General features: G+C 46.3%; 1 long non-coding RNA gene across 2 annotated transcripts; it reads left to right on the top strand.

Annotated features, from left to right (window-relative positions):
* The first annotated feature begins 391 nt into the window (after nt 1-391).
* Nucleotides 392-9,032, top strand: LOC112648232 (uncharacterized). 2 transcript variants are annotated; one of them, XR_007411796.1, is made up of 3 exons: nt 392-753; nt 2,258-2,322; nt 8,700-9,032. It is a non-coding gene; the product is annotated as an uncharacterized LOC112648232 (long non-coding RNA). The 2 variants fall into 2 exon arrangements; XR_003128839.3 differs by lacking the exon at nt 392-753 and having other exon boundaries at nt 2,205-2,322.
* The last annotated feature ends 1,571 nt before the right edge of the window (nt 9,033-10,603 follow it).

Genomic DNA, 10,603 nt, shown 5'->3' on the forward strand with positions numbered 1-10,603 from the left:
TCAGAGAAGGTGGCATTCAAGAAGGGCTCTGAGGGCCAGAAAGGGCAGCTCATGAAAAGGCATAGGAAAGTAGAATCAAAGAAGAAGCGGGGTCACTGCATGGGGCCCAAGACAAGAATGATCATGCTGGTTTGTGCCTGAGGGGCAGAAAGAAGGCCGGCGTGGGAGAGCGTGAAACCACAGGGTGAGCCCAGGGCTGCAGGCAAAGACCCGGGTAAGGAGTTTAGATTTAATTTCAAGTACAATGAGAAACCGTTGCAAGTTTTAAGTGGGAGACTGACATCATCGTTATAATTTAAAAAGAACCTTGGCCCCCTACAGCCTGGGTGGGAATAATGAGTTATAATTGTTTTCCTGGTTAAGAGTTTTCTCAAAAAGCCAAGCAGTCCGGTTCCTCTACAGTGTGATCTGCAGGGACAGCCCCTGCCTTGGTTTCTGGAATTCTTTCCAGCAAAGAATTATTTCCAGGCAAAGAAAATAACAAACCTCTTAACAACAAAAACATAAAGGGGTTGGAACCCGCTAACCATGGTGCATCACAGAACCATTGGACTGGATCAGTCATTCTCAGCTCACGAACCTGAGGCGACAAGACCCAGAGTGGTGGTGGCTGACAGTGGGAGGAGGAGTATGTGGAGAGGCCCAGATAACGCCTGGGCCAGGGGGGCCTCAAAATCCAATAGCCTGAACAGCCAGCCTGCCCAACTCCCATGAACCTCATGGAAGCGTGTCTGAAAACTCTCAGGAAGTTGAGTAAGTGACTCCTTATCTCTCCATACACACCAGCAGCTATAAAGTCAAATCTATAGCTCAGTCCCTGGACGGTGATGGAAGACAGGATTGGCCTTCCACCTCATGAGGCAGCCAGCCCTCTTTGTTGTGCCCAAGATTGTGAATCCGAGAAACCACCAAGGAGCCGACACCGATGCAAGCGCACGAGGGTTTATTAGCAAGCTCCAGCTTGGGTCCCAGTATACCCGACACAGTGAAGGAGGGACTTGGACCCCGAAGTGGGTTACAGCTGGGTTTTTCATAGGCTGGTCTAAGGGATTTTCAGAAGGGGTGGAAGAATTTCTCAAGTTCTGTTTACATTCTGATATGGGGCTTTCAAGGGCATTGAGCTCTGTTCTCATTCTAATATGGGACTTTCTACCACGGGCGTGGGCTCTGTTGTCTTTCTGATACGGGATTCCCTGCCAAGGACATTGAGGACATTCTGCAGTTTTTCCCATAAAGTTCAGCTCTTATTCACAGGGGCCTAAGATGGCTGTACTTGTGCTAATGCTAAACTTGAGGTGGGATGGCCTTAATTTTTCTCGGCCTCCACACTCTTCACCTCCTCATTGGGTTGTTCGGATATGATACGCAGGCCACCAGTCCACCCGCCCTAGAACAACAGGGAGCACCACTGACTCTCTGGCAGCACCAGGAAATGTGCATCTGTAAAGATGGCAGCATTCGGATGCTCACCCATGTGCGTGGGCTGCCCGGGGGCCAGCGGGTCGCTGTCTGGCAGCTAAAGGTGGAAGACCTCATGGATCTTGCTTCAGGATATTGCCCATGACGATGCCTGCTCCTACCAGCTCACACAGCTCTACCCTTTTCACAACAAGAATCATCTCATCTGTCCTCAAAAACCCTAGGAGAAGGCAGGGAGGAATAGAATCATTTACTTTTTTAGAGCTGAGGAAATAGAGTCAGAGGTTTAGTGACTCACCCAAGGTCATGAAGTGCGAAAGGAGGGGAGCTCGGACTTTAATCAGATTCTCTGAGCTCAAACTCTGTGTTGTTTCAAGTTCTAAAATGGGCTGTCCCAGAACTGAGTAGCAATGCCCCATCTTTGCCACACAGGGAGGAGGGGACAGAGACCCCAGAGGCAGAGTAGCTGTTTGGAAAGCAGAAGGAGAAACGCTATGCTCTGCAGGGAACTTAATTGATCTGATTTGTCTCAACGCAGATAAGGAGCTACGAGGTCCTCTGAGTACAGGGAGTCCTGGTTTATTGTCCTCTCCCCGAGGCAGGTTTTAACAAGTTATAAAAGACTGGATTTTTATCTCTTGATGCCTACCTACCCCAGTAGATTAATCAGTTTGCTGATCCCACTGGCTCTCCCCTCCACCAGCACACAGAAGGGAGGGACTGAAGCTACATCTCGATATAGGGAGGACATGAGAGGGGAGAGGATGGGTATGGGGCGGGGGGTGGGGGGGGTGGATTTCTGTTTGTTCCTGAGCCAAGTATGCTTGTTTCACTCCAGGCCCCTCAGGGAGAGGAGTGGAGTTAGTTCTGAGGGGCTTAAAGAGAAGTCACATGGATTGATTGGTAAGTATGAAGCTTGTCCAAGTGGGAGTGAGTCATGGGGGTGGAAGCAGGAGGTGACAGAGGCTTTTTAACTCCTTCTGGGGGAAATGTGTCTGACCAGCCCAAGTCAAAGGTCTTCAAACCTTAAATTTAGATGAAATTCAAGGGGGATTTCATTGAAAATGCGTATTCCTAGGCCCATCTCCAAATATGATTCAGGAGGTCCTGGATGGGGCCAGGGCCTTTAAGGACTTCTAGATTATTCCAATAAGGTGGTCCACAAGGTCATACCTTGAGAAAAACTTGACTACATGGACCAGATCCAGGGCTAGAATTCCCACAGATTCTTTCTTTCTTTTTCTTTCTCTCTCTCTTTCTATCTTTCTTTAAAAAATATTTTTATCTATTTATTTGGGGGAGAGAGAGAGAGATGAGAGAGAGAGCCAGCATGAGCTGGTTGGGGAGGAGGAAAGAGCAGAGGGAGAGGGAAAAGCAGACTCCTCACAAAGACTCACCAATGAGTCAGTCCCAGGACCCTGGGATCATGATCCAAGCTGAAGGCAGATGCTTAACTGACTGAGCCACCCAGGTGCCCCCCCACAGATTCCTTTTCTAGTAACACTTCACCTGGACAGTCAGGTTGGAGCCTGACGATTCCCTTAACTCACTTCTCTATTCTCACATCACAACTGCTTCTCAGCAACATGATGAGAAAAAGGATACCTCTCAGGAAATCCTCTGACTTTCCTTTCCAGATTCTTTACTGCTCTGTGACACTATCCAGCCTCACTCTGCTGGTGCTCTTGTGAAATAGCTGCCCATTATCACTTCTCGGCCTTTTGACTAAGATCAAGTGAAATAGCTGTCCATGGATTCCATACTAGAGAGGAAGTGAAGTGGGGCCAGAAAGAGCAGTGGCCTAGATAGGTGGAGAAGTGCTCCACGAGGTTGATGATGAAGAGGGAGAAGGTAAAAGCCAAACAGCTCCTAGTGAGAGTAGGTTCCAAAGGGGCTGAGGTGAACTTGTGCGTGGAAAGCAGACTCTAAGGTTATGGAGTGGAACATATCACCATAGATGTTGAATTGCCCAGACAATGATAGGAAATGGCTTGTAGAGGAAGACGAGAAGCCAGATGCTGAAAACTTCGATCAAGAGGTGGCCGTGGCCACTCGGTCAGTAGATGACATCAACCAAGCTGTGGGTGCCAAAGGGGGAGGGGCTGGTGAAGGAACAAAGTTGAACAATAATGGTGGAAAGCAGGAGTAACTGCGTGGCGGATGTCAACCTAGTCTCTAGGCTGGAGCTGGAGGAGGCATAGTGGTAGTGATAGAAGGGAAATGAGCAGCTTCCAAAGAAAGAATTGCAAAGAAGGTGGTCCTATCAGAAGGAAGCCAAGTGTCAGCTTGTCACCTAACAGTATCATGTAAAGGTTGAGAAATCAGACAGCCCTGGGTGCTAGCCTGGCTCCGCCAATTTCTAGTCCTACAACTTGGGGCAAGTCACTCATTACCCTTGGTCACATTTTCCTTATCTGTGAAATGGAGATACAAGCAGTGCCTTCCTGTACGTTGCTTGTAAGGATTTCATAAATAATGTATGCTGGGCAATTAACACAGTCCCTGGCGTATACTAAGTGCTCAATAAATGTCAGCTATCCATATTGATCATCGTTTTTCTTTTTTTTTTTCTTCAAAGATTTGATTTATTTATTCATGAGAGACACAGAGACAGGCAGAGATGTAGGCAGAGAGAGAAGCAGGCTCCATGCGGAAGCCCATTGTGGGACTTGATCTCAAAACCCCGGGATCACATCCTGAGCTGAAGGCAGACGCTCAACCACTGAGCCACCCGCCCAGGCATCCCGATAATCATTTTTCAAATCAGTGCTTGGATGGAATAATCTGGAAAAAAATTGGAGGCGAGGAAAAACTGCTTGGTGATTTTGACAGAGACTGACCCGATGGTCATCCATCTCATGTCTCCTTCTTAGACATAGAAAGACTATCTTTCCCAGCCTCTTTTGCAGTTTACTTGGATCTCATGTGAATTAAGACCTTTCTTAAAAGGATTTTCAAATGTTTTCTGAGGAATATATATCCAGGGTAAAAAAAACAATCAAAGAAAGTATAAGGACTGAACAAAGGCAAATAGAGGGTCCAGACTTGCCTCTGAATTGGTACTAAGCCTGCCTTCCCTCCTCAGTCCTTCCTTGGGCAAGGCTCCGTGTTCTCAGATCACTACACACTTCAGAGATAGGAATTCTTCAGCAGGTAGTGGAGAGTGGAGATGACCGGGGGCATCACTGGTAAGGGGTGATATGCCAACATACTTATGGCCTGAGATATCACCTTCATCAAAGATGCCTTTGCCCTTCCCAGCACATATTCTGAGTTGTTTTTTTGGACGATCATATTCTCACCAAGTTCCCGAATCACTAATAGGTCCCATTTTCACAAAGGCTGTTGAGTTTGTTAAAAAGCATGGGCGGGGAACAGGGCAAAGCTGTGTCACTCTTCCAGGGAAACCAAACCCACAATCTTGACTTCATTAGTGCTATATTGTAATCAGCTGAACTCGTAATTTTGATGGATTGCATAAGTTCAGACTCTCCAGTAGTGAGAATCTAGTCACTTACTTAACCCATATCCATGGAGTACCTTCCAGTGCAAGCACCATGCTAGATGCTAATGGTTTGATAACAAACAATTCAGTCAAGGTCCCAATTTGCCTGCAAGAGGATTATTAAAGCAAGCTCTAGCAGTGAAATTCTAAGGATGTGAGGCTATTTTAGGATAGGACGTTAGTTCTAGGAAGGATATAATGGAAATCTAATCTCAGTACCCCTTTCATCAATGCCTTGTGGCTTAAATTGCCCTGGCAAGTCTTTTGTAGGTGTGCGTCTTAGTTTTGTCATCTACACAATGGAATATCACACCTCTCCCTTAAGAATCTATTAAGATAGTAGTATATTGTAGTATTTTGTAAGACGTGTATTCTTGCCCAAATGTGAGAAAGCATTACTGAGAGATTCCCAATCTTCCCTTTCAAAGGTCCCCATCTGGCAGGATGGTGAGAGAACTTCTTGATGGCTTTGAATTTTGCCAAAGTCAACAATGCTGAAGTCCATTTCTGGCTGAGCCCCAGACAGATAGGAATTGCTAATCAGAGACAGTTCTCTAAGGTTCCTCCTGTGTGCAGTCCTTTGGGATGCTCTCTGAACTCCTTGGTAGTCCCTGATTAACCTACTTTCCTGTTTTTTTTGGGGGGGGAGGGGTTAACAAAGCAGTCTGCGATCTTCCCTCCTTTATGACTCAAAAGTACGGCCTGCATACCAGCAAAATTAGTAACCACTGGCTATTTGGTGAATGCAGAATCATGGGCCCTAAACTCTACCTCCTGAATCAGAACCTAAATTTTAGCACAATTCCCAGATGATTCAATGTGTGTTAAATTTGGGGGCATGCTGCCTTAGAGCCTAAGTTAATTTCTACCCGGCTGCATAATTCTTTCATTCTAAAGATAAGATCAATGCACCCACTACGTGCTGGCACTTACTAGGTGCTGGAATCACACTGTTAAACTCACACAAATGAATCCTCATTTTGGAATGAAGTAGGTTACAGGCTAATGAGAAGCAGCAGTGACTGACCCACAGGCAAGTCGGTGAGTAGAACTTGAGAACTGCCCTAATAGGGATGGCAGAGGGCTGTGGGAATATGGGAAGAGCTCAGTTGGCAAGGCCGGCTGAGGAAGACTCCACAAAGGAAGCGATACCTAGGCTTAATGCTGAAGGATGAGTAAGAGCTGGATGGGTGGAGTGGTAAGAGGATAAAATTCCCAGCCAAGGGACAGGGATGATGGACGTCAGGGCAAGAGGAGGCCTGTCCTGCTCTTGGCTGGAGGCCCGAGCTCCGCTGTCACCATGGGAAAGCTCTCCTGCACTTGATGCTCTGCCAACACTCACCGCAGGGCCTTGGGCAAACCACTGCTCCGATCTGGGCCCCACCTTCATCTAAAACTTGTGGGTTGGATTACAACTTTGCAATTTTCAAAATGTAAAGAGTTCCTTCAAGCTCTGGCCATGGCCAAAGGGAAAAGAAAAGGACCAGGAGGCTGGACTGGCCATTAGAACATCTGCCAAGCTTATTGGCTTTCCACAAGGGCTGCCACTTGGCTTTTACAAAGGAGGGCATTTAACAAGCATGAAAAACACCAAAGGGGTAACCTTTAAGGTCTTAAGCTACTGTTAACTGAATGCTTATCCAGTTCTTCAGCAACAGCTCTCCAACTGCCGGCCTGCAGCAGACTCTGAGGGTAAGCCCAGGATTTTCTGGCCACACAGTGACAGGCTCAGGAAGTAGATACGGACACAGATGCTCATTACCTTGGGCCCTTCCCTGATAATCCTACTTCTTCCACTCTCACCTAATAACTGTGGTTCTCCAAGAAAAAAGAAACTGAGCTAAGGGAAAAGACCAACTGCTGGGCTCCAGACCGAAGCTCAATAAAAGACAACAGGATGGTATAAGTTGGCTAAAAGAACACTTGGCCCGAACACCCATGACATTAGTCATATCTCGTAAAGAAGGTTCTTGATGATGAGGCGTTGGACCTGGGGTCTGATCACTACTACCGTGTGCCTTCGTGCAGGTGGTCTGGCCTCTCTGAGCCTCCATAATCTCATCTCTAAGTTCAGCTAATAGTCCTCACGCCCCAGGTCCATCAGGTAGGTGTGTGAAACACATCTAGAACTCCTCTAAAGAGACGCCCTAGAGAAATTCAAAGCAGAGAATCTTCTCTGCCTAAAAATGACTCCCAGAGCACCAAGGACAGTTATGTTAGAAAACCTACTGATGGATTAAAGTTTATGAACCTGAAAGCTAATGTACCTTCCTCTATAAAGAGCAAGGCACTGTTGGATTGGGGGATGTGTGGAAACGCAAACATCCATCTGAGCAGCCTATTAGTAAATAAGGCTTATCTTTTGCAATGCAGAAGCAGTTCTACTTCTAGACCAGCACTGTTCAAAATTCTTTTGTTCTGAAATTTTCAGATAGAGAGGCCTAATGTTTCACTGACCTCCTGTGGGCATAAGAAAGAAGTACATTCATCCTACAGATTCAGGACTCCTGGTGTGGGCTAAGGGAAGAAATATAATCTACCTCTCTGATGGAAAATTCATGTTCCAGCCCTTGGGATAAGCTTCCCCTGATACCAGGTACCTAAGTCCATCTTAGAGATTCATCCAATGATAGAGCAGGCAATGTACGACAGGCATCATCGAGGACTGATTGAACCGTAGATTCCTGAGCTCCACTCAGGTAGCGATTTTTCAGGACTGTGGTGGACCTAGGAATCTGCCCTTGGGTGATGCCGACACAAATAGTTCTTTGGATCACACATTATAAAACACTGACATGGGGCGCCTGGGTGACTCAGGCCATTAAGTGTCCAACTCTTGATTTCAGCTCAGGTCATGATCTCAGGGTCCTGAGATGGAGCTCTGGGTTAGGTTCTAGGATAGGCGTGGAGCCTGCTTAAGATTCTCTCTCTCCCTCTCTCTCTCTCCCTCCTCCCCTGTGCACAGGGTGTCTCTCTTAAAAATAAAATTAGGGCAGCCCGGGTGGCTCAGCGCTTTAGCTCCATCTTCAGCCCAGGGCCTGATCCTGGAGACCCGGGATCGAGTCCCACGTTGGGGTCCCTGCATGGAGCCTGCTTCTCCTTCTGCCTGTGTCTCTGCACCCGTCCCCTCCCCCCGTGTGTGTGTGTGTCTTTCATGAATAAATAAATAAAAATCTTTTTTAAAAAATAAAAATAAAAACTTAGAAACATCTTTTTTTAAAAACACGGACTTGCCCAACCCCCCTCATTTTATAAATGAGGAAATGAAAGTACCAAGAAGTGAACCTTTTGTTCACATTCACAGTTAGAGGCAAATCTAGAACCTGACACCAGCTTCTAACTCAGTCTTACTCTGTCATTTGCAATCAACATAAAGTCACCATTATTCATTGGGCACTGTGCTAAATAAGTTGCCTTATATAATTATTCCATCAACTCTATGAAGATGATGAATAGTATCATTACCCCATTTTGTAGGTGAGAGACACTGAGGCTCAGAGCTGCCGCATGACACACAGCTAGTGGCAGTCAGAACAGGACTCAAACCTAGCCTGTGCGGCTTTAAACCTGAGCTCCTGACCACTGCCCCATTCTGCCTCAGAAGCACAGCCCAGACCTGAATCTCCCCTGGCCTCTTAAGGGCAGCCACTTCCCCTAAGTCTGAACTGAAGTGATGCCCCCATGTGGCACACATTTAACAAAGCTGCTTTCTCCTTCAAGAGAGGATTTTCAAGATGAGGCACTCTTATAAATCTTTTTTTTTTCACTCTTATAGATCTTAACTTAGAGGAGGAACCTCCCTCCCCACACCTCGAAGAAATCTGTGCCCAGAATCAGCCAGAGCTTTTTGACCTATTCGAAGATTCAAGCTGTGAATATAGTCAGAGCCCCTCTAACAAGCACCAGACCATTGAAACATGGGAATCGAGAGAGCCATTCAATGAAGGAATAGTTGGGACAAAAAAATAAAGACACTGCAAAGGGACGTGTCCAAGATCCAAGATTCCCTCAGAAGAAGCCACGAGGAGCATTGTTTAAATGGATCAAAAGAAGAAGCAGGATTATTCTAAGGCACCTGTTTCTCTCATTAAACCCTGTATTGGTTAGCAATTTCTGCATAACAAATTATCCCCCAAACATAGCAGTTTAAAACCAACGTTAATTATCTCACATTGTTTCTGAGATCAGGATTTCGGGAATAACTTAGTGGAGTGGTTCTAGCCCAGCATCTTTCATGAGGTTGCAATCAAGGTTAGGCCAAGGCTGGGATTTTCTTTTTACTTTTTTTTTTAAAAGATTTTATTTATTTATTTATTCATGAGAGACACACAAAGAGAGGCAGAGACACAGGCAGAGGGAGAAGCAGGCTCCATGCACGGAGCCCGACGTGGGACTCGATCCCGGGTCTCCAGGATCACACCATGGGCCAAAGGCAGACACTGAATCACTGAGCCACTCAGGGGTCCCAAGGCTGGGATTTTCTTACGGCTGGAGCCTCTACTTCCAAGCTCAGTCATGTGATTGTTGGGAGGCCTCAGTCTCTCCCTGACTGTTGGCCAGAAACCTCAGTTCCTTGACACCTGGACTTTTCCACGGGGCTACCCAGTGTCCTCAAGACACGGAGATGGTTTGCCCCAAGGCAAATAATAGAGGGGGAAAGAATCCATGAAGGAAGTTGTACTTTTTTATAACCCAATCTCAGAAGTGACATGCATATTCTGTTGGTCACACAGGACTTCCTAGTGCAATATGTTAGGGGACGAATCAAAGATGTGAATCCCAGAAGGTGGAGAGCAGTGAGAGGCTATACTGGAGGCTGGTACCTCAGACTCCTCCTAGCTCTGTCCACCCTTCCTTGTCCATACAACTCCTCCATGTGCCAGGCTTTGGGCTAAGCACCAGTGAGATAGCCATGAACACAATAGCTCGTTTCTTCTGCTTTGAATTTCATATTTAATGTAAAAAATAGATACTAGATAATGTAATCACACAAATAAAAGTACAATTAAAAATCTGTGGGGGCATTTGCTTTGATGTGGATGGAATTGGAGGGTAGTATGCTGAGTGAAATAAGTCAATCAGAGAAGGACAAATATTATGTGGTCTCATTCATTTGGGGCATATAAAAATTAGTGAAAGGGAATAAAAGGGAAAGGAGAGAAAATGAGTGAAAATATCAGTGAAGGTGACAAAAGATGAGAGACACCTAAATTTGGGAAACGAACAAAGGGTAATGGAAAGGGAGGTTGGTGGGGGGTTGGGGTGACCGGGTGATGGGCACTGAGCGGGGCACTTGGTGGGATGAGCACTGGGTGTTATGCTGTATGTTGGCAAATTGACTCCAATAAATTAAAAAAAAAAAATCTATGGGGAAACTGAGAAAGAAAAGTACAGCGCATGCCTAGAGAAGAACTCTGCAGACAAGGGTGGAAGGAGACACAGTGGTTTGGTTGAGGGAGTCAAGGAAAGCTTGCCTAAGGAAGCAGACTTTTCATTTAAGGATTTTTTTTTTTAAGATTTTATTTATTTATTTATTTATTTGAGACAGAGAGAGTGCATGCCTGAGTGGGGGAGGAGAGGGGAAGAAACAGACCGGCAGGCAGCTTGGTGCAGGCTCCATCCCAGGACCCTGAGATCATGACCTGAGCCGAAGGCAGACCCTTACCGACTGAGCCACCC

The sequence above is a fragment of the Canis lupus genome, chromosome 7 (assembly GCF_003254725.2).
Source record: "Canis lupus dingo isolate Sandy chromosome 7, ASM325472v2, whole genome shotgun sequence".
NCBI classification, from domain to species: domain Eukaryota; kingdom Metazoa; phylum Chordata; class Mammalia; order Carnivora; family Canidae; genus Canis; species Canis lupus.